The 24,707-nt window shown below is 47.4% G+C and overlaps 6 non-coding genes and 2 pseudogenes across 6 annotated transcripts; 2 read left to right on the top strand and 6 right to left on the bottom strand.

The window, feature by feature from the left end:
• Positions 1-6,494: 6,494 nt before the first annotated feature.
• LOC138011994 (U1 spliceosomal RNA) lies at positions 6,495-6,658 on the bottom strand. Its single transcript, XR_011124891.1, has one exon. It is a non-coding gene; the product is annotated as a U1 spliceosomal RNA (small nuclear RNA).
• Positions 6,659-12,536: 5,878 nt separating this feature from the next.
• On the bottom strand, positions 12,537-12,716 carry LOC138012102 (U2 spliceosomal RNA; annotated as a pseudogene).
• Positions 12,717-14,321: 1,605 nt separating this feature from the next.
• Positions 14,322-14,504, bottom strand: LOC138012117 (U2 spliceosomal RNA). The gene has a single exon (XR_011124987.1). It is a non-coding gene; the product is annotated as a U2 spliceosomal RNA (small nuclear RNA).
• Positions 14,450-14,569, top strand: LOC138011896 (5S ribosomal RNA). Its single transcript, XR_011124804.1, has one exon. It is a non-coding gene; the product is annotated as a 5S ribosomal RNA (ribosomal RNA).
• Positions 14,570-15,616: 1,047 nt separating this feature from the next.
• LOC138011943 (U1 spliceosomal RNA) lies at positions 15,617-15,780 on the bottom strand. Its single transcript, XR_011124843.1, has one exon. It is a non-coding gene; the product is annotated as a U1 spliceosomal RNA (small nuclear RNA).
• A 184-nt stretch (positions 15,781-15,964) lies between these two features.
• On the bottom strand, positions 15,965-16,143 carry LOC138012098 (U2 spliceosomal RNA; annotated as a pseudogene).
• A 5,700-nt stretch (positions 16,144-21,843) lies between these two features.
• Positions 21,844-21,962, top strand: LOC138012120 (5S ribosomal RNA). The gene has a single exon (XR_011124988.1). It is a non-coding gene; the product is annotated as a 5S ribosomal RNA (ribosomal RNA).
• Positions 21,963-22,936: 974 nt separating this feature from the next.
• LOC138011989 (U1 spliceosomal RNA) lies at positions 22,937-23,100 on the bottom strand. The gene has a single exon (XR_011124886.1). It is a non-coding gene; the product is annotated as a U1 spliceosomal RNA (small nuclear RNA).
• Positions 23,101-24,707: the final 1,607 nt, after the last annotated feature.

The following is a 24,707-nucleotide window of genomic DNA, read 5'->3' as shown; positions in this document are numbered from 1 at the left end:
CCCCCCCTTGCCATCCACGAACTCCTCACTACTACAGATGCATCGCCTACTCGCTCCTCTACACGCACCGCTCGGGAATTCCAAACCGTCCTCACCGCCCTACCAACATCATGGATTGCTCTGATCACTACGGTCAATCTCTTGCCCACCCCTCCCTGCAACCGATTTTCTGTATCTCAAGACCCGCCACAAACCGACCTGCGCGTATTCCCCTGTCTGAAGGATCTACCAAAGTTTTTTACCAACAACTTCGAGCGACCTGTAACATAACTATACCAGCTCTCCAACACTGGAACACCAACATACCTACTCTTCCCCCCTTCAACACTGCATTCTGGCAACACGTATACCCGTCACTGGCATCCAATAAACAAGGCGACGTCAACTGGCAACTTATCCACCGTGTCCTACCAACCGCCCTCTCACTCTATTGTGCACAGGTCCACCACACATCCCTGTGTCACCGCTGCCCCCATACAGACACTATCGAACATACCATCCTACACTGCCCCTCATCTCACACTTTCTGGCTCACACTACGCCCCTACCTACTCACCATGACCGACAACCGCATGACCCTTGACGAATCAACTAAACTCTTCGGTCTCCTACCAGACCAACAACGACAACTTCAACTGAACAACTCCACAACTAAACTCGTGAACTGGACCCTTACTATTGGTCGATGCGCCATTCACAAAACAGCCGTTGATTATCGCCTACGTTCTCATATTATAGCCCCTATGGATTTATTCACAGCCTCTGTCCGATCGCATTTCAAATATCAATACAAATTATGTAAACTCCGCAACCAACTAGAACATTTTGTCAATACCTGGTGTATCCGATCTGCATTGGCCTCTATTGTCAACAATAAGCTCGTCTTGCACCTGTAACCGATCATTATATTATCAGTACTGTCGTTTCCTTTACTTGTAATAACCAACTGTAGCTTTAACTGAGCACATCCAGTGTTATATTGTAATATTCATGCCGAAATAACTGAAACCATGATGTTAGCTCTTATTGTAATACCCGCTAAATTAACAAATGTGAAATAAATACCGCTCGTATCGAGCTCATTAAAAAAAAAAAAGAAAAAAAACCGGTTCTCGTCCGATCACCGAGGTTAAGCCCTGTCGGGCGGGGTTAGTACTTGGATGGGAGACCGCCTGGGAATACCCCGTGTTGTAGGCTTCCCTTTTTCCTTCTGTACACTTGATTATCTCAAAAAATCTCAGTTTCCTTCAATGAAAGAACATTCCAAACCAGGTTTTTTGAACACAACATGCCAACGATATGTCAAAGATGAGACATACAACAAAAACAAAATAGTTCACACGAGAAAGTGGAACTTGTATTCCCAAGGGAGCGCGTGCGCGCGAGATCTTATCAATCCAACGTTTATGACATGAAACGTATCTTTTCGTGTAAGCGAAGAACAGGATACGACAAGTAAAAAATACATGCACTGTTATGCATTAGATGGAAGTTAACCTACAATCCCGGTCAAAAAGATCGTGACACCAAAGCATGTTTGAACCCCCCTCCCCCATGACAATGTTGATGGCGTAAAAACTGTCGCGCTCCTGGAAAAACGCCGTTCTTTTTGCAACATTGAATAGGGGGAAGGGGTAATCTGCTACTCAGCGTGAAGTGTCCCCTTTATTTTTGTCTGAGATTGTGTAGATCCGTGTCACGCGAGCTGTAGTTAGTAATTGAATGAAAAGGTCATGGGAGCTATTTATGTGAAGTGTCTGTACAAGTGATGTGTATGCATATTATGGAAATGATTGAATTTTGCTAGATATATTTAACGAATATGAAGGGGCCAGTAGTTCAAATAAATGAAGGACTTGAGGGAAATAATTTCTCATCAAGGAGGTCTCACTTTTAATTAGGTTAAGAGAGTTTATTTACATTTGTCACTTCTTGTACACGTTGTTGTTAATTGCGTGCGACGTGGAGACTTCCTAACTCGTTGTCTTATGAACTCTAAAAGATCATTTCTGTTCAGACAGTTGAAAATGTAACGGTGTTGTGATACTTCTTTTGTCGAAATGGGTACATTTTAGGCACTGAGATATAATCTATGGAGGGAAGGGGTGTTCTTGGTAGAAGGCAATTGAGAAGTGTGTACCTCGTGACATATAGTCAGGCGAATTCCGAGATAGTGGATTCTCGGGAGTCATTTGTTCTCATAGTACTCGATTCTTTTGAAAATGCTGATCCTAAATGTCGAAGTCAAGTGAAGCAATGGGTTTGTAGTGAGGAACTGCATAAAGACGGAGGAAAACATTATCATATGGTAGTGAAATTGGATCGAAGTCGTCGTTGGTTGCAAGTGCGCGATTACGCAGATAACAAACATGGAGTAAAACTGAATTTTTCAAGCACACACGCCAACTATTATTCTGGCTGGAAATATGCAACAAAAGAGGACAAAAATTATTTGCAATCGGCCAGTCATCCAGATTTGCGAAATGCACCGCAAACCCAAGAGGCGAGTGAGAAGCGTAAAGCTACGAAGGGAAAAGGGGAAAAACCTTTCAAACGGAAAAGAAAGCCTCGTCTTTCTACTTACGAAGTATCTCAGATTGCTGTTGACAGAGGTATTCATTCGCGCATGGAACTGCTAGCACTGGCTAAGTTGCAAAAGAACGAAGGTAAATGGGATTTGGCGGAATTCATTGCCAATCGGGGTTATAAAGCAGTTGATGAAGCTATTAAGATAGGGTGGGATATTGAGAGAGCACCTGTCGTAGTTGAGAGGGAGAAAAAGTCACGAATGGAGCTACTGCAGGCGGCGTTAGAAGCGGATTGTACTCTTGGTTGTAACAAACGATGGGTCTCTATTGCACAGGATATACTGAAACGAAATGTCATTGCGGAGGATGAATTTTGCAATGCTGTGAAAACTTTAATATCAAGAGGTCGCGGTAAATACAGAAATCTCCTTTTAGTTGGGCCCGCAGATTGTGGGAAAACTTTTTTACTCAATCCTCTCAATAAGATTTTCCATACATTCTGTAACCCGGCGACAGGTAGTTTTGCTTGGGTGGGAGCTGACCAGTGCGAAGTAATTTTTTTAAACGATTTTCGTTGGTCTGAAAAAATTATCCCATGGCATGACTTTCTTCTACTGCTGGAAGGTCAGCCAATTCATCTTGCTGCACCCAAATCTCATTACATGCAAGATATAGAGTTCACCAGAGATTCTCCCGTGTTTTGCACCTCAAAAGATGAAATAGTGTATTTCCGCGGAGGTGCACTGGACTCTCGCGAATGCGATATGATGCGTGTTCGTTGGCGTATTTTTCGTCTTCATGCGCAGATTCCACCGTCGGAGCAGGTCGAATTATCATCGTGCTCTCGTTGTTTCGCGGAATTTATACTCGGGCCTTCTTAAAAAAGGGCGGATTTTAGTAAACAGTGAAGGCACTATGAAATGAAGTTTGCTTCCGAAACTCGCAACTACGGTAAACAAGTGCCAAGTAGACGAACGATTAACAACATAAAGGAACAAAGGAACGATTAACCATTTGATAGACGCACGATTAACCATTTGATAGCGTCAGTACTGAAGAGCAGGAGGTTTAGAGTGATCGGTTTACTTGTGATACTATTTTACATGATAGGTAAAATCGTTTATTCAGTTGAAAACTGTACAACCCTGAAAACTCTTCGTGTTGCAAACAGCCAAAGTGGTTAACCGTCATTATAAATAATCCGCACTTCATAGCTGATTAATTATGCTAAAGCACGGTTAACCAATTGCAAGACTCACCATTTCACCGAAAGGGGAGAAATACGCACAAAAGTGCAGTGAACTGAAGCTTTGTGTTGACAATTTTTGTTCAATGGCATAAACGACAGTGCAACACTTCGGCTTGTCGGGAAATTAGGAATGCAAATGGTTAATCGTAGGTGGTTAACCGTATTCGGATTTATGATAAGTCGCCTGTTTGGTCCCACTGTTACGGCGCGTACGCTAAAGAACACAGGACAAAGAATATGGATGTTTGAGTTGCTTATGATTATAACCGTTGTTGTAAACAGACTATGGCCTTGTAACAAAACATATATTGTAGCTTAGCGGGTGAATTTCCATTGAAGTGACTAGTACAAATTACAGTACAGAGAACTCATGAATGGCGTCGTCCACTGTTCAGTCACCATAGGTTATCCCAATGTACTCTGTTATATGCCCTGATATTGCAGTGATACGGCTTGTCTCTCTAGAAACTTTGTAATAATTAAAAGATAGTTGTTGGTTCTACAGAAATCGTTTGTTAATATCGTATACGACGTCCACGACTCGTAATGACAGCGTCTAATCGCTTGTCTGTAGAAGCAATCAATTCATCTATTGTGCCAACGGGAATAGCTTTGATTGTCGTAATAACTCTCTTCTTAAACTCGCCGAATGACTCTTTGGTTATTCTCTTCACTTTAGCCTCTTCTTTTAATTTTTTACTCGTGATGTGAAATACATTCTCAATGCAGTGCATATCAGGAGAACGCACGGGCACGTTAATAACTCTACACTGCACTCGAGACATGGCTCTCTTCGCTACAGCCGAATTCTGCGATGGGTCTCCATCTTGGATAAAAATGCGTTCACCTCCTTTGGCAGCCTCTTCAAACATACGTGGAAAGTTCGTATCGATGAAATTCGCAAAATACGCCCCACACATCCTCTCGTAGGGCTCACACGCTATTACTCCCTTTCCGTAGCTAATAGCAACCATTAATCTTAGTACTCGGCCACCAGTTCCCTCTTTACACCCCTTTGAAGTGCATCCAAGGTGAAATCCCTCCGATTTTTTTCTCCATATCCTGCCCTTTGGAGCACAGGCTTGCTCGAATGGGTTGGTTTTGTGCGCAAATGCCGTACCATCTAAATAAAAAGACACCTTTTCTGTCCAAAACTTCTTATCATAATGTCTTTTGTAGTGTTTCGCAAAAGCGACTCTCTTTTCACAGTCTTGTCTTTTCAGAAGACCCTTTTTCCTTGCTTGTAGATAAAAGTAACCATGTGCATTTAAAAATCGCGTAACTGTACGCACTGACACAGCATGGGTTGACATTCCAGCACTCTCCATAAGACGTTGTGCAGTAAAATTGCCATCTTCATCGCGCAATTTGGCCAAGCATCTCAGAAGTAAACGCCCCTGTCTACCTGTTAGTTTTCTCGGACGTCCGCGTTGTAAAGTTGAAGTCTTGCTTTTACAGCGGTTAGATTCTTTCTCGCGCTGTCGCTGGATTATTCTCCAAACAACTCCACGTGAAACATTACAATGTACTGCCGTTTTTCGAATTGACATTCCCTTAACTTGACTCAAATAATACACACGAGCACGTGTGTTATTATCAATCCACCGCCGAGAAACCATTTTCATCGCCTTTCAGCTAAGTCCTGTATCGTGCAGTTGCAATCTCTCCCTAAATACATCAGCAACTACACAGAAAATATGTTCCAGAACATATTCGGCAACAATTTGACACATTTTCCTCATCCAAAGCATAGGAGCACTCACCCAAATGACGCGAGGACAAACGTGACACATCCATATCTTTACACCCAAACCGCAACGAGATCTCTGTAGAACTTTCTACAGTTCTGTAATCAACACAATCCCGGTCAAAAAGATCGTGACACCAAAGCATGTTTGAACCCCCCTCCCCCGTGACAATGTTGATGGCGTAAAAACTGTCGCGCTCCTGGAAAAACGCCGTTCTTTTTGCAACATTGAATAGGGGGAAGGGGTAATCTGCTACTCAGCGTGAAGTGTCCCCTTTATTTTTGTCTGAGATTGTAGCCCGGATGATATGTATACAACGAAGGCTACAACACTACAACATTGACCTTGCGAAAACGTGACTTACGTGACGTAGCGCACTTCAAAGTCTTACTGTTCCCTGCTCAACACGGACAGTACGTATTCAAAGGGCCGATAAGACACTATCCTGACCATGAAAGATTTACTTTTTATGATAACAATCCAATTAACTGATAACATAGAGAAACCACAAAGTGTTGGCCACAGAAATGTAACGCCAACTGATCTGGCGGGTCCTCAGTTACTCAATGCAAAACGGGCTCTCCAGAACGCAACATAACACAACGCAAAAGAAATCTATCGCGATGGAGCAGTACAAGCACACATCCACTTACGTTTTCGAAACGATGCACGAGGATAAGAGCTCGACCCGCTGGCATTTTCTTGTCTCACTCGTCTATCAATGGAAATCTATGCGGCTGAAATAAACACGTCGTCTCCCTCTCTCTACGGCCAAGAATGAAAGAATTGAAATCACAGTTTTGCAGTGCACCAAGTACGGAACATTCACCTACAATTTCAGCAGTGGACTTCACAAATACAACTCACCTTCCTTAGTCCTTACACCGCCACCGCATCTCCTTCCCTGCCCTGCCTGAAACGTTACCAACAAACCTTCCCATTAGCCAACTTTGCCACCGGGGTTTGGTGCGGGGACTAGCGCGAACGCAGGTCCCCACTACCAGAAATTATACGCTCGAGTTACCCACATTTGGGGTAATCGCAAGGGTCAACCCAATCGAAGTGCAAGGAAAAAGCCTCACCTTGAGAGGACTGCCTCCCTGATCACAGTGCCTCCCGCGTCAGGTAAGTTTTTATCTTTAAGGCGAATGGCAGCCCCCCAGTAGGGTGAGTGCAATGGCTGCCAGACTAGGCAAGACTTATCCGTCACACAACAATGGTACGCCTTAAACGGGGGTGCACCAGCACGCCAACTTCGCCGGGGAATCGAACCCTACCCCTACAAACAAAGAAGAAGGACGAACCAACATAACAAGGGAAAAACGTATTCAGGAGATGCCTCGTCCGACTTACACTCCTGAAAAGCGGTTTCAGCACAAAACACGAGAGGACGCAAAACGAAAACGGGGGCAAGATGCATAGGACAAAAGGACAAAACAAAACGACCGAACTGGGCAATGGCGAATGGCAGACCAGGCCAGGTCACCAGTCAGACAGACTCATCCTGGAAGTTCAGGTTCGCCAAAATGCAACCAGAACGGGGAGAAACACAGGGTATTAACGGAGTAGGCTAAAAGCCAGCAAGGTAAAAACGACCGTTACGAACGGAGCCAATAACACCAGAAGCGCCCCACTGACGATGGAAATAGCGGAGGCGATGGGGAGATTTAAACCGTTTGAACAAAAGAGGGAGGTGAAACTTGACTCGGGAGCGCACCTTTGCAACAACCTCCAAAGCACCAGGATGCACGTTGCGGAAGCGGTAGTCATTACGGGCAAGCCAGATAAAGTATTTACAAACACCAAGCATGTATACAAAGATACGGGGGACACGACGAATCTCATCGGGGCTAAAACCAAAAAGCGCATGACGGCAGACTAGGGACGGGGAGGAAGATGAGAACATAAACAAGAGGGACTGCAGCCAGGAGAGGACACTGTGGGCAAGAGGACAGGAGAAGAACAAGTGGGAAGGCCACTCAGGGGCCGAATTGCAAAAGCAAGAGGGGTCAACTGAGTACCCAAAACCAATCAAGCGATCAGCGGTGTAGAGGACGCCATGGGCGACTTTCCAGTTCAGGTCAATGACAGGACGATCTAGCTCAAAGAAAAATAACTGTGACCAAGTCGAAGGCCAATAGAGTGTGCCAAACTGTGGAAAGAACTTGTCGACACAGTGGGGGGTTGGGCGGTCCTCGGAGAGCAAGAACAGGTAGGTAGCCTTACAAGAAATAGAGGAGACTGGGGTCACATGGTGAGGGGACAAAGATGCAATAACGAGGGACGAACGACGACGAGAAAAAGAACCATCAACCAAACGTCAAGCGGATAAAAGAGCACAATAAAAGGGGGGAAGGGACTTTGGGGAAAAGGCATCAGGGCGGGATAGGACCTCGAGGGCGGAAGCACAAAAGCGAGAGGAGCACCAAAAAGAGAGGAAGGAGACCCAGCTGCATGGAGAAATGGCAAAGCGCCTGACCCACTGAACAAGGAGGGCAGCAACCTTCAAACGAAGGTCCACCACAGAAAAACCACCAGCAGAAGGGGGCTGAACGACGATGGTACGGGAGACTAAATCACGCTTGCCCTTCCAGAAAAAACTAAAAATAAGCTTGAGCAGCTCCGAGAAAACCCAAGATGGGACATGGATCAGGGAGGCAACGTACCAGACTCTAGAAAGGGCGAGGGCATTGATGACAAAAGCCCTCCCACCATAGGACAGGGAACGCTGCCTCCAAGAACTCAGGACATTGTCCACGGCGTCAATCCTTGGTCTCCAGTTTGCCTCCTCGAGATCTCCAGGACCAATGAAAACACCAAGCACTTTAATTTTAACGGAGGTCCAATCCAAGGGAACTGGAGGGTCATCCCTGCCAGACCATGAACCGAGCCACAGACCTTTAGATTTAGACTGATTCAGTTTAGCACCCGAGCCCATTTCGAACAAAGAGTAAGTCTCAAAGACAGCAATGATGGCATCATCAGAGGTGACGATGAGGGAGGTATCGTGAGCATACTGAGAGATCGGTGATAAAGCCTGTGGGGACCCGGGAATGGAAAGGCCAGTGATACGGGGATTGGCACGGATATTGACTGCAACAACCTCGGAGACCAGAACATACAAGAGAGGGGACAACAGACAACCTTGACGCACACCACGAGACAGCGAGAAAAAGGAAGACAAGTAACCGTTAACGTTAATACAGCTCCTTGCACCAGAATAGAACAGCTTGACCCAACGCACGAAAGAAGGGCCGAAACCCATCGTGCGGAGAGTCGAATCCATAAAGTGCCACTCCACCCTATCAAAGGCCTTCTCTTGATCGAGGGAGAGAATAGCTACAGGGATATTACGGTAAGACGGGTAGTCCACAACATCCCGTAGAAGCGCAACATTCTCCCCAATAAACCTCCCCGGGACCCCACAAGTCTGATCACTATTAACCACAACATGGATAACCTTAAGGAGGCGCCCAGCGATGGAGCGAGAGGCAAGCTTATAATCGACGTTAAGGAGGGAGATAGGGCGCCAATTGCATGGATCTAGCCTATCTCCCTTCTTAAAGACTAAGGAAACAATACCAGAACGCTGTGAGAGGGACAGAGAACCAGAACGAAAACAGAAATTCAAGACGTCGACCAGGTCCGAGCCAAGCAGGTCCCAAAAACGGAGGTAGAACTCCATAGGCAGGCCGTCTGAACCTGGTGCCTTATTGCGAGCCATGCCAACGAGAGCTTGATGGACTTCAGCACAAGAGAGTTCACCCTCACAGAGGTTCGCTTGATGGACTGAAAGGGTGGCCGAGACGTTACTAAGAAGAGAAGCCTGAGCAACCGGGTCAGTGGCTGAACCTGAGAAAAGGTCCTGATAGAAGGAGCGAAAGGACGAGCAGAGATCAGCAGGGCTGGAGACAATGGACCCGTCGGACCGCCTCAACGCCGAAACCCTACGATCAGAGCCGTGCTTTCGCTCAAGACAGAAGAAAAAGGAAGATGATACCTCCCCCTCCTCTACCCAACGGGTACGGGAGCGCACCTGGGCACCCTTGGCCAGATCGACATCGAGTTTGGACAACTGGGAAAGAGCAGCCGTATAAGGGTCGAGACAGGAAAGCAAACCATTGTCAAGCCGCTCCTTGAGGTGCGAGGTAAGTCGAACTAGAAGGTCGCGGGATGAGGAAGTGACCTGAGCACGCTTGGTGCAATATGAGATAGTAAGGCCTTTGATACGGGACTTCCCGGTCTCCCACCACTTGGCGAGGGACGGGAATTTATCCTTGCGCTTCTTCCAATCACTCCAAAAGTCACCAACAGCAGAAACATACTCGGCCTCCTCCAGAACAGCAGTATTGAGCTTCCAGAGACCGGGCCCGGGGGGCACAGTACTGGGGACAGAGACGCGAAGAGATACAGCAGAGTGATCGGAAAAAGGGTAAGGAATCAGATCGCAGGACGAGACAAGGGCAACCCACGAGTAGGGGCAGCCAATGAGGTCGATGCGGGATGACACGAGGCCGTCAGCCCTGGACCAGGAGAAGCCGGCAGAGGACGGGTGGAGATACCTCCAGATGTCAGTGCAACATGCATCATTGAAAAGGCGGGATAAACCAACGGAGCTCTCCCGTGACGTATCACTAACAAGAGAACCACGCCTGTCTAACGACCGGTCGAAGACCGTGTTGAAGTCACCGGCAAGGATGGTTGGAACATGAAGGTCGATGTTATCAGAGACATATTCGAGAAAGGAATTCCGGTCGGGATTACGATTAGGGGCATACACACAGGCGACCCCAAACCGGACATCCCGAAAGGAGAATTCACAAAAAAGAAAGCGCCCATCGCTATCGGGACAGGAAGAAGCCAGGGAAACGATAGGACGGAAGAGTACAGCACAACCACAAGACTTAACAGAACCAGGCGACGCAACACACGAAAAACCGGATGACAAAAACCAAGACTTGCACTCAGCACTGGATGCACAGTGTACCTCCTGGAGGCATACAATGTCAGGAATGGTCGGCAAAGACCTCACCCACTGAAGAAACCCCCCGTGGGTGTCGGCATCGCGCAACCCATTGACATTGAGGGTGACTACACAGAGCTCCATAAGTAGGGTTAGGAGACACTAGTTACGAAAGTGCGCAGGCTTATCAGAGACTACCTTCGGTAAATTTTTATGAACAGCACCTGAAGGGCGGTCCCCTGCTTTTTAGCGATCTTTTTGGAGCTCTTCTGGTCGTCCGAAGAGGAGTCGACCTGGGACAAGGTGCGCTTAGAGAGGGCTGAAACTTCAGACATTTCTGAGTCGGCCACTTCATTAACCGTATTATTGGTAGCAGTATTGTTATTTGCGACCTCAGTCTCTAAATTATGCTTAAGTAGAGGAGCCAAACCAGGCAACTCAGAATCACTGGCCTCAGGCCCGTGACTACTATTTAATATACTCTCAGAACTACTATTATTATTTACTTCAATACCGTTGTTGCTCATTCTCAAAGCCTTATCGGCTTCGATATCTACTATCTTATCAATCATGTCAGAGTTCCCCTTAAGGATACTTAAGCTATTTTCACTATCATTATTTCCATTTTCATTTTCACTACTTTTACCAGGATTTTCATTTTCACTATTTTCATAAATATTTTCACTATTTTCATAAATATTTTCGTTATCATTGCATGAAGGAGGGGATAGCTCATTATCCCTTGTGTCGATAGTTGTTAAATCAAGCATGGAACCCCAGCTCGGGGGCTGGCCATCGCCGACCGCGGACAAAGCAGTAGCATCAGGTTGTGGTCCGGCCACTGAGTCAACAGAGGGGGGCGCCTCCGCAGAGGTCCCAGAGCCCGGGCCGGAGCCAGCAGCGAGAATGGAGGAGCCAAGGCTGGGAAAGGCGTTCTCGACAGAATCACCAGAGGCGGGGTCACTCATGGTAGCGGGCTGAGAAAGACCCCCGGGCACAGCCGGGGGAGGGTTGACTGAGGAACTGAAAGGGCCCCAGGCACGAGGAAGATTCTGACAATCTCGAGCCACATGCCCCTGCTCATGACAATTCCTACATTTCCCACGCATGGGGCAATTTTTGCTAATGTGGCTTCCCCGGCAGATGTCGCACTCCACCGGTTGGCCCGGATACCAGACCTTGCACCGATAACCAGCGATGTTTAAATTACGGGGGATGCTCTTAGGCCTCAGCATCGTCACGATGCGGGCGCCCGTAGAAACAGAAGAGAGGCCAGGATAGTGTTGATACCTGATGTCCTGGATATCTCCAAAAGATTTTAAAAATAATTTCAACTTTTCACCACTCTCTTCATAAGGATAGTGATAAATCACAACATTCTGGACCTGAGGCCCAGCCCCCAAAATCTTACAACGAACACCATCAATATTAATAAATTCATAACGTTCAACATACTCCTTATTTGAATCATGCTCAAACGTGACTTGGGCCTTTTTCCCAGGCACAAATTAAACGGATAGTATCACCATAGATTTGAAATGGTCGATAATTAAACAGGCAACTTCCCCCCGTGCAAGGGAAGAAGATACCCCAGACAGATCAAGAACTATGGTTTTCTTGAAAACCATAATGAATGGAGAGGATTAGAGACCAAAAGCAAGAGGACACGGCTTACCCTGGGTTAGGGCTAAAAGCCCAGCATCAAGTCCCCAGGAGGGTCACCGTAAGAAAGAAAATAGAAGGTCTCACCAAATCCAGCCTTGATGGGCGACGCCGATGAAGGTCTTCGGGAACAATGGTTCCCCAACAAGAAGCAATCAGCCAAGTACTGCCTGAAACGCGTCAGGTAAGTATGCCTTTTCAGCCTCTCCGGGACCGCAAAACGCAACTTGTCTGCGCATACCATGTGGTAATGGAGGTCATGTGCTCCTCGTCCTGTCGTGTCGTGCTGTCCACTCGCTGCTATGCTACCTAGAAAAGACAAGAGAATGTGAAGGTTGGTTGCTTGGTCACTTGTTCTGCTTTCACTTGATTATTTCTTCCCCAGAGGGAAGTGGGCCACGCTCGGAGGTAGTGCTATACCGAGGCAACCCGTGGCTGGGACGAGGCAAGCCTTTTTTCCACGGCCCAGTTCCAAAAATCAGTTTAATATATGAGCTGCTCGATGAGCAGCGTATCAGATATTAAGCTGATAAGAACAGATTTTTTTTTTTTTTTTCAAAAGAACTTTTATTTACAAATAAAAAGATCCTTAATACATCAGAATAATCTAGCAGAAAAATCCGAAATATGCAAAACTAAATTGACTAATACAGGAAAATAAACAAATTCACTTAGATGGGACGGGATCTGGACGCGTCGGCTTACGGGAGGGCGGACCCTCAGATTCAGACAGCTTCGCGGGTTGACGTTTCAAGGACTGTTTCCTAGCCTTTTCTATTCGACGGGCTCTATGCGCTTCATCGAAAACTAAGTTAAGGTAAACTCTACGAGAATGAGGACGTATACTAAATTTTTCCAAAAGACGATCAACAAGTTGATTAAGGCGCTGTTGCGACGCTGCGGCTAGATCCTCAGTAGACAAGTTACGCACAGCAGTAAAAAAACGGGTGTCAACATCATTTTCGAAAACAGGTGCAGAAGACGGTGTAATAACAGCAGGAGGCGGCGCAGAGACAGGTACAGTGGACGGTGTAGAAACTTTAACGTCGGAAGCTGGAGGGGTTGAAACAGGAACATCTGAAACAGAAACAGAAACAGAAACACGAGGGGGAGGAGGAGGAGGAGCCGTAGCAACAACGTCCTCATCCCCAGACATCAGGTCGTCTGCTGAGTTTTCAGAAGTCTCAGAAGGGGCCTCCTCGGTAGGAGGAACATAATCAGGACTGGTATCATCATCAGTGGACGAACGAACAGTACTCCAAGCTTGTTGACACTCCCGAGCCATGTGGCCGGGTTGACGACAACGCCAGCACAGGCCGGAGAGCGGACAGGAAGAGGGACGATGGCTACCTTGGCGACAGATGGTACATGACAGGGGTTGTCGAGCATACCAAACCCGACAATTACAATTGCAGATCTTCACAGAGTACGGGATATCGTCTTTCAAAGCCAACTCGACCACGCGGTTACCATTATACAGAGCCGGGAAATTAGGGAAGGTACTCCGGCGTACAGACAAGACATCACCATAAGACTGGAGAAAGGCGTGAACATCGTCATCAGAGACCTCAGAGGGAAGGTCCCGAACATAGACGGAGCAGATTCTCGAATCAGCACGAAAAACACGGACTTCGGCACCATTGTAAACGAGGCCAGACGCAATCAACTCGTCGCACGAGACACAGTCTTTAAAGGTGAGGCGAACACGGCCACGTTGCAAGAACTGGACAGTAGAGAGCTTTTCTGCACCGACAATTTCTAGTAACTGTGGTAACACAGCAGACGAACCAATGCTCTGGTACACTGACTCAGGAAAGTGTAAAACGACACTGTTTGGATATTCCATAACGAGCACAATTTAGGGTAGGGTCCACGCCGTTCCCTCCCGGCAGGTACTTAGGACAGGACCCAAAAACTAAAACAAAAAGCCAATTGGTCTACCACTAGTCTCGTAACTAATGAACGTCGGCCAAACGGATCTTAACCCTAACCGCAAAACGCAACTTGTCTGCGCATACCATGTGGTAATGTAGGTCACGTGCTCCTCGTCCTGTGGTGTCGTGCTGTCCACTCGCTGCTATGCTACCTAGAAAAGAGAAGAGAATGAGAAGGTTGGTTGGTTGGTTGGTTGGTCACTTGTTCTGCTTTCACTTGATTATTTCTTCCCCAGAGGGAAGTGGGCCACGCTCGGAGGTAGTGCTATACCGAGGCAACCCGTGGCCGGGACGAGGCAAGCCTCTTTTCCACGGCCCAGTTCCAAAAATCAGTTTAATATATGAGCTGCTCGATGAGCAGCGTTGTCTACGACCATACCACAGGGAAAACACCGGTTCTCGTCCGATCACCGAAGTTAAGCCCTGTCGGGCGGGGGTTAGTACTTGGATGGGAGACCGCCTGGGAATACCCCGTGTTGTAGGCTTCCCTTTTTCGTTCTATCCACTTCATCATCTGAAAGAATCTCAGTTCCCCCCCCAAAGAAAAGTTCCAATACAGCTTTTTTTAAAACACAACATGTCAAGCAAATGTCAAAAATGAGAAATGCAACAAAAACAAAATAGTTCACACGGGAAAGGCGAACTTATATTCCCGAGGGAGCGCGTGCGCGCGAGATCTTATCAAACCCAACGTTTATGACATCAAAGCTATCTTTTTGTCTGAGCAAAGAACAAGACACGGGCAAGTGTGAAATTGACGCACTGTTATGCATTGGATGAAAAGACAAACTAGTTAGTGGGGAACATGTGCATACAACGACGGCTAGAAAATTATAAAATTGATCTAGCGAAAACGTGACTTGGTGGAGTTGACATTTCACTGTTCTCTGCTCAACACGGACAGTATTCAGGCCCATTTGTTCAAAGGGTGAACAACATTATTCAGAAAATAAGTCACTATCCTTCCTGAGTATAATACATTTACTTTCGCGATAACAATTCAATTAATTCATAACACAGAGAAACGACAACGTGCGTGTTGGCCACAGAAATGTAACGCCAACTGCCCTGGCCACTTCTCATGTTACTCAATGCACGCCGGATCGCCAGAAGGCAACATAGTACAAGGGAGGCATAAGAATCTATCACGCTTACAGATAGGCGATCGAACCTTGCAAACATACATCTACTTACGTTTTTGCAAACGATGCAAGAGGATAAGTGCTCCATCTGCCCTCCGGTACTTTCTGTTTCACTCGTCGATCGATCTATCCTCGATGATTTCTCTGCAGCAACGAAGAATGCAAGAAATGAAGTGAGGTTCCGCTCCGCACTGCACCCACCAAATAACTCAAACATTTCAACGAGATTTCAATTCACGGCAAACTCACCTTGTCCTTGGTTACTCCGTTCCGTTCAGTCCCGTCCCGTCAGTAAACGACAGGACAGGGCATCTTTCCATGCTTGCCTGACTGACTGAAATCACACCAACAAACCATCGCATTAGTGCCATTCCTTTCCCGAGGTGGGTGCGGGGACTAGCGCGAACGCAGGTCCCCACTACCAGAAATTATACGCTCGAGTTACCCACATTTGGGGTAATCGCAAGGGTCAACCCAATCGAAGTGCAATGAAAGAGCCTCACCTTGAGAGGACTGCCTCCCTGATCACAGTGCCTCCCGCGTCAGGTAAGTATGAACTTTTTCAGCCTTCCCATGGACCGCAAAACGCAACTGCTCTGCACATAGCTTGTGGTGGCTTCTTGTCGTCCCAGAACCGGTAAGGCAGGCCGGTGACTCCCTCCTTCCTAGGGAAGACAAGAGAAGGTGGAAGCTGGTCAGTCAGTTGTTTCACTTTCAATTGTTTATTTCTTCCCCGGAGGGAAGTGGGCCACACTCGGAGGTAGTGCTATACCGAGGCAACCCGTGGCCGGGACGAGGCAAGCCTCTTTTCCACGGCCCAGTTCCAAAAATCAGTTTATATATATGAGCTGCTCGATGAGCAGCGTATCAGATATTAAGCTGATAAGAACAGATTTTTTTCTTTTGATAAAATTTATTTACAAGGGCCCAAGGGCCCAGGTAAAAAGATCAGGTTCACAAAATTACAAGGTCCAAACAATTACGCGTATCCGAAAGTAAGCAAAAGTACAAAATAGGCGGCAAAGAGCAAAAAAATACAAGCAGCATAAAAACAAATTCAAAACAAAGTCTAAAGTCCATTAATCAAAATCTAAAGTCCATTAAACAAAATCCAAAGTCCATATTGATATCCAAAGTCCGTTAGACGAAATCCAAAGTCCATTAATCCATATCCAAAGTCCATTAATCCATATCCAAAGTCCATTAATCAAAATCCAAAGTCCATTTATCAAAATCCAATCAAGTCCAAGTCCATATCCAATCCGTTAATTGCAATCCGAAGTCGTAACAAGTAATCCATAAAAACCTAAAACATCTAAAGACGGAAATTAATTTTTATCACTACTACTTACAGAACACATCACACACTATTAACAGACCAGAAGCGCTTAACAGTCTCGAGTGAGTCACCCAAAACCCCGCAATCTCACATCCTTTACAATGCTATTAATAATTGACACAGAAGATAAAGTACTATTACGAAAGGTTGCGAGATTGCGGGCCCACCAAACAAAATACAAAATAGTCGCAATCAAATAGTGAGAGACAAGGAGGCTATCGCTAGTCGGGGAAGTAGAGAAAGGGAACAAGACCGACGAAAAAGAAAGCACAAAGGGAGAGCCCAAGAGAGAAGACAGCAAGGGAGAAAAGTGACGCCACACACGTACGACTCTACGACATTCAATAAAACAATGTTTAGGGGTTTCAGGTTGCGAGCAAATCGCACAAGCTTCGGAACGGATGTAACCCCATTGCTTAAGATTATAGCGAACCCGAACGCCATTATGTAAGAGTAACCAGAGCAAATCACATTTACGGTTTTCAATGATCTTTAGCCGGGATTTACGCCAGACCGAGGTCCACCGATTAATGGAACGACCAACAACGGCGTCCCAGAAACCGGCGCACCGCGGGGGAACAGACGGAAAAGCAAAAAGAACAGAATAGATCTTCTTACAAGACAGATCATCAGGAAGGGAGCCGCTACGGGCAAAGATATCTTGAAAGGCCAAAAAGACACTTGCGATAAAAAAGGGACGGTTCGGAAGAGACAGGAACAGAATTAGAGGCGAAAGAAAAGCGATCGTCTAATTTAGCTAAACAGTTGCCTAAGAAGTAACGTGCCAGGTAGTGCCACTTCTGGTCCCCAAAGTTGTCACGTAGGCTTGCAAAACACGAAAGGCGCAAACTAGAACATTTGGAGGGAAAGTCGACAACGTTGAGGCCACCCTGCCTCAAGGGGGCACAACAACGCTGCCGACTCACGTTCTCCATACGACCTCGCCAAATAAAAAGGCCAGACAATCTTACGATATCTATCGCACACCCATTTGGGGGGCAAAAGGATTTTCGCAGTATGCCAGAAGCGGCTCGCACCCAACACGTTAACAATCAGCGCGCGCCCAACAAAAGAAAGTTCCCTCTGTTTCCATAAGTTCAGTTTGTTTCGAGTTTGTCCAGTTTTGACCGCCAATTATCCGATTCCACAGAAACTAGGCCGTTAGAGAAGAAAATACCAAGAATTTGATTTTCGAGACCCATTTAAGACCGAAAGGAGAGGCACCGTTTGATCGCCATCTGCCGAGCCACATTGCTTCAGTTTTGGAAGCATTTAACTTTGCCCAGAGGCCCTCTCATATCTGCTGACAACTCGCAAAACTTGGCAAAGTGAAGTTTCGGTTTTCGCAAAAAATGTCGCATCATCAGCGTACTGTGATATTTTAAACTGAAGGCCAGCAGCTCCGGGAAGTCTAAAACCGACAATCCCATTGCACTTACGCACCTGAGTAGAGAGGACCTCTGAGACAAGAACGTACAAGGGGGGAGAGAGGACAACCCTGCCTCACCCCTCTTTCAAGTACAATAGGGACAGAGAGATGACCATTACAAATTACCCGAGAGAATACATTATGGTAGAAGAGACTGACCCATTTGCAAAAGGAAGGACCGAAGCCAAAGCTGGACAAAACTCGCATGAGGAAGGAATGATCAACACGATCGAAAGCTTTTTCTTGGTCAAGGGTGATAAGAATGCCAGGTTCATTTGATTTACAGATCATATCGAGGGTATCACGAATGAGTTGGAGATTCGAAAAGATCGACCGACCGACTACCCCGCAAGTTTGATCACAATGAACAATCGAATGCATTACCGGCTTCAAACGCTCAGTAATTGCTTTAGAGGCGATCTTATAGTCTGTATTTAAAAGCGAAATTGGTCTCCAATTCTTAGGCAAGCGTTTATCATCTCTCTTATAACTAGGCGCAGAAGGCCTTCGCGCTGGCTATCTGTCAGAGAACCGGAGCGATAATCCTCATTCAGGACCCGAGTAAGAACATCGCCCAGGTCCTCCCAAAAAGCTAGGTAAAATTCCGTTGGAAGGCCATCAGAGCCTGGCGATTTGCCAGTCTGAAGGCCATTCAGGGCAGTCAGAAGCTCGTTTGTTGTAAATTCGCCCTCACAACTCAAACGCTCAGAATCAGAAAGAGAAAACTCTAAATCACTGAGAAGTTCAGTTTGGGTCTGAAGATCAAGAACATCTTTACTGAATAAATTCTTGTAGAAATCAACAAGAATCGATTCAATGTCACCTTGTGCTGTCTTCTCCACGCCATCGGCGTCAAGAAGACAATCGAAAGAATTCTTTTCGGCTCTCTTTTTCTCAAGACGGAAAAAATATCTAGACGGTTTCTCACCCTCCTCGAACCACTTGGCGCGTGATCGGATCATGGCGCCCTCAGCCTCACGAGAGACGAGGGAAGCAAGGGCACTTTCTAAATCTCTAATTTCAGACACAACAGAGGAAGCCCCGTTGGCGAAAGACCTCTTGGCAGAAATCAAGCGCCTGGTAAGCCGATTCCGCTCGCGATTAGCTAATTTGCGCTTTTTAGAACAAAAATCAATACAAAGACTACGAATACCGGACTTAAGATGATCCCACCACGCGCCAAGGGAGTCGAAGCAAGCAAAGCGCTGTTTCTGCTCCCTTATGAAAGACGACATTCGATTTTTAAAAGAGGTATCAGATAAGAGGCTAGAGTTAAATTTCCAAATACCGTTCCGAGGGCAAGACAGATTATCAAGAGACAAGTTCAAAAAGGACAAAATCATGATCGGAAAAAAACGCAAGGCAAAAATCATCGGAAACTGAAACATGAGGGGCGAGCGGACGAGAGATCAAAAAACGGTCAATCCGCGAGGCCTGTGTGTGGCCAGAATTCGCCCAGGTAAACGAAACCCCACGGGGGTTCCGTTTACGCCAAATATCGATAAGCGAGTTATCAACTAGCAGAGAATGAAGAACAGCCTTATCAGGCAAGGAAACATTCGAGGACGACAGGCGATCAAGCAAATTATCAATGCTATTAAAGTCGCCAGCAATGATGCGGACAGGTGACAAAAAGAAGTTATGTAAATCCTGGAAAAAACGTCTTGCGCTCGGAAACGGTATTTGGAGCATAGATATTGACTACATTAATTCTATGCGGCCCCAATAGCACCAATGCACTAAGGATCCTTCCATCGGAATCAAAAACAAAGCGAGAGACGGAGCCTTGAAAGGTGGGGGATACAAGTAGTCCGACGCCGGACGACCTGCCTCTCCCAAAGGACCAAAAACATTCGCCGCGCCAGTTTACGGGAGAAGTCATCAGCTTGCTGCTTACAAGACACATGAGTCTCTTGAATCAAAAAAAGGTCAAAATTAAGCTGAGACAATTCATGTAGGAATTGATCACGTTTAGTACGCGTAACCAGCCCACGGATATTTAAAGAGAGTAGTTTAAACATTGGTGCTATCGACGCCGCCCTACAGTAACATAACCATCATCATCATCACCATCGCTATTAGATTCTCGATGCGGACGCTCGCGGGTTCTCGACCGCTCGCGATCACCACCCTGCTCGGTACGCAAATCGAGCCGGCGCTCCCGGTCCCGAGCCCGGGCGGGGGAACCGCCAGGGGCATCGCGACCAGAAGCACCGAGCTCAGACGCACCGGAGGGAGGCTCAGAGCGAGACGCCCAAGACTCCGCGGGCTTCAGCGACATTTCATGAGGTACATTACCACCGCCACTCTCCTGTGTTTCGGGGATGACGCTCGGAGAAGTTCTTTCACCATCAGCCAAAGGAGCAGCACTTTTGGGCACAGGATCACCAGCAGGGGCCGGCCCGCCAGCATCCCCCCCACCAAACAGGGGCAGGAACCACCGGCTGAGGAGCCGGAGGCCCAGCCCCCGCAGGAGGGGAGGGCGCAGGCGGCCGTGGAGGAGGAGCAGCAACAGTCTTCGCGATGTCGGCATAAGTGGAAGCTCGTGGAGCACGCTCAATGTTAGCGCTAAAAAGAACAAAAGGGCAGTCGCCACAAAGGTGATCGGAGGCCAAACAGACGGAACAGAGGCGGGGAGAAGGACAATCCCGCGAGTGGTGGCCAGGCTCCTGACAATTGATACAACGTATTGATTTGCATGTGCTCATTAAGTGTCCAAGTCCCCACAACGGCGACAGGTCTTCGGCTGGCCAGGGTACCACACCCTAACCACTTCGCCAGCAACGAGGACAGTAGAGGGTATGGCCCGGCGAAGACGCATGCGGGCTGTTCTGATCCCATTCTGGATACCTGATGACACATAGTCACGCGCTGAAGGAAAGGACCTTTCCATAGTTTGACAAATGCCCCAGAAGGACAGTGTCAGGCATCTCAGGGGCGGCTTCATAGATCTTCACAAGAACAATACGTTGGTCACAATCTCCTGCAAAGACTTGACAACCTGAAACAAAAAAATCGGTACAGCCAACAACTTTTGCTTTGGCAAGAGGGTCATTAAAAGTGACGACCCAAGAACCAGATGAACTGCGGTGCTGGATGGCAGAAATGAAATCAGGGTCAATGCCAATGGCATCTAGACCGTTGACACAATTTCATGACTGGTACATCTGGTGTCCACTGAAAATAAACCGAACACTCTCGGTTGAGGCGAACGGAAGCGCCGTCATTAAACCATGACCAAGTTGATGCTGGGGCAACACTGAAAATCGCACCATTATCCCCCAGTCTCGCAACACTTGTGGTGCGTCCGAGCCAGGCAAGGAATGTTCAGAAAACAAAGACGGGGAGCCTTCTGCGTCACAGCAACGTGGACTCTGCACAGGCACATCATGGTCAGCAACAGAAACATCATTAACATCATCTTCATCGTAAACGCTCATTGTGTCGGTGACACTATTCTCATCTCCCATCACTGTTGGGTGTAGGTTACAGCTTCTTTGTGGGCCTGCAATTGGAAAAAAAATATGTTAGCCAAAAGGCCGAGAAGCGATGCCATAACATGCTCGCAGCAGACGGAGTGATGCCCGTAAATGCTCACAGCGGACAAGGTGCTCCCAGTCTCATGGCCACGAGATATGGTGGTCCGATTACAATCCGTGCCAAGGAAGGAATGCCCAAAGCCAACCTGAAAGCGAGGCGCACACAACGATCGCCCTTGTACAGTGGGCAGCAGGACCAGCATTGCATGGCACTTGCGTTGACGGCAAGAGGACAAATGCACATTGTGCTTGCTCTGACCTCGTTTTCATTTTCCCTTATAACAAAGTTAATTTTCACGGCAAATTACTTGTCTACGACCATACCACAGGGAAAACACCGGTTCTCGTCCGATCACCGAAGTTAAGCCCTGTCGGGCGGGGTTAGTACTTGGATGGGAGACCGCCTGGGAATACCCCGTGTTGTAGGCTTCCCTTTTTCTTTCCGTACACTTGATTATCTCAAATAATCTCAGTTTCCTCCATGAAAGAACATTCCAAACCAGGTTTTTTGAACACAACATGCCAACGATATGTCAAAGATGAGACATACAACAAAAACAAAATAGTTCACACGAGAAAGTGGAACTTGTATTCCCAAGGGAGCGCGTGCGCGCGAGATCCATCCAACGTTTATGACATGAAACGTATCCTTTCGTGTGAGCAAAGAACAGGCTACGACAAGTAAAAAATGCATGCACTGTTATGCATTAGATGGAAGTTAACCTAGCCCGGATGATATGTATACAACGAAGGCTACAACACTATAACATTCATCTTGCGAAAACGTGACTTATGTGACGTAGCGCACTTCAAAGTCTTACTTACTGTTCCCTACTCAACACGGACAGTACGTATTGAAAGGGTGCATAAGACACTAACCTGAGCATAAAATATTTACTTTTTATGATAACAATTCAATTCACTGATAACATAGAGAAACCACAAAGTGTTGGCCACAGAAATGTAACGCCAACTGATCTGGCGGGTCCTCAGTTACTCAATGCAAAACGGGCTCTCCAGAACGCAACATAACACAACGCAAAAGAAATCTATCGCGATGGAGCAGTACAAACACACATCCACTTACGTTTTCGAAACGATGCACGCGGATAAGAGCTCGACCCGCTGGCATTTTCTTGTCTCACTCGTCTATCGATGGAAATCGATGCGGCTGAAATAAACACGTCCTCTCACTCTCTCCACGGCCAAGAATGAAAGAAATAAAATCACAGTTTTGCAGTGCACCAAGTACGGAACATTCACCTACAATTTCAGCAGTGGACTTCACAAATACAACTCACCTTCCCTAGTGTTTACACCGCCACCGCATCTCCTTCCCTGCCCTGCCTGAAACGTTACCAACAAACCTTCCCATTAGCCAACTTTGCCACTGTGGGTTGGTGCGGGGACTAGCGCGAACGCAGGTCCCCACTACCAGAAATTATACGCTCGAGTTACCCACATTTGGGGTAATCGCAAGGGTCAACCCAATCGAAGTGCAATGAAAGAGCCTCACCTTGAGAGGACTGCCTCCCTGATCACAGTGCCTCCCGCGTCAGGTAAATTTTTTTTATATTTTTTATTTGAGGCGAATGGCCGGGCCCCCGTTGGGGACAGTGCAATGCCCGCCAGACATAACGACTAATCCGTCAACAACAACGGTTCACCTCAAACAGGGGTGCACCAGCACGTCAAACGTCACCGGGGAATCGAACCCCGCCCTTACAAACACAAAACAAAGGACACACGAACGAAGAATTGCATTTAGGAGACGCCTTGTCCGACTTACACTCCAAAATGACAATTCAACACTAGACGAACACATAACTATACAACAAACAAACGAGGCAAAAGGACAAACAGAACAGCCGAACTGGGCAACGGCGAATGGCGGGCCAGGGAAGGCCACCAGTCGAAAAGACTTATCCTGCAGGCGCAGGTTCGCCACCAATATGCAGCCAGAACGACAGGACATGACAAAGTACGAACAAGGCAAGCGGAGGACAACCAGGCTAAGAAGGAGACAACACGAGAACGAAGGCATGATTTAGAAGGAGGACAAAACAAAACGATCGTCGACAACTGAACCGATGACACCCGCAGCGCCCCACCTACGATGGAAAAGGCGCCGACGCCTTGGGGACTTACAGCGCCTGAACAAGAGCGGAAGGTGGAACTGGACCCGAGAGTGGACTCTCGCAATAAGCTCAGGTGCGCCAGGGTGAATGCCCCGGAAGCGAAAGTCGTTGCGGGCATGCCATACAAAATACTTACAAACCTTCAGCATGTAAACAAAAACCTTCGGCAGAGAGCGGAGTTCACTTGGGGCGAAACCAAAGAGCACGATACGACAGACAAGCGAGGGGCAAGAAGGGGAGTAGGCGAACATGAGGGACTGGAGCCAAGACAGAACACTATGTGCCAGAGGGCAGGAAAAAAACAAATGAGAAGGACACTCGGGGGCCATGCCACAGAAGCAGTCCGGATCAACTGAATAGCCAAAGCCGATAAGCCGATCAACGGTGTACAGGACACCGTGAGCAACCTTCCAGGAGAGGTCGATGACAGGGCGATCCAGGTCAAAAGCGGAAAGCTGGCTCCAAGTGGAGGACCAGTACAGCTCACCGTATTGAGGGCGGAACTTCTCCACACAGTGAGGCAGCGAGCGTTGTTCGGACAGCAAAAACTGGTAGACGTGCTTGGCAGAGGCATCGGCCACAGGACAAGAATGGTGAGGAGACAACGAAGCAACAATAAGGCAGGCACGGCGACGGGAGTACGAGCCATCGACCTCCCGCCAGGCAGACAACAATGCACGATAGAAAGGGGGCAAAAGGGCAGAATGAAAAGCAGACGGGTTAGCCAGGACCGCATCGACTGACGTACGAAAATGGACGGAAGCCCAGTACGAGAGGAAGGACACCCAGCCAGATGGAGAAGAGACGAAACGCCGTACCCACTGCACGAGCAAGGAGGCAACCTTCAGCCGCGAGTCAACCACAGAGAAGCCGCCAGCAGTGGGGGGCTGAGTGACCACCACCCGTGCAACCAAATCCCGTTTGCCCTTCCAGAAGAAGGGGAAGGCTAGCTTTGCCAATTCCGCGTGTACCCATAAAGGCCTGTGAATCAGAGAGGCGACATACCACACCCGAGACAGAGCCAAGGCGTTGATGA

This window comes from Montipora foliosa, chromosome 7 (genome assembly GCF_036669935.1).
Source record: "Montipora foliosa isolate CH-2021 chromosome 7, ASM3666993v2, whole genome shotgun sequence".
Taxonomy (NCBI): domain Eukaryota; kingdom Metazoa; phylum Cnidaria; class Anthozoa; order Scleractinia; family Acroporidae; genus Montipora; species Montipora foliosa.
This window is presented reverse-complemented; position numbering and strand designations above follow the sequence as displayed.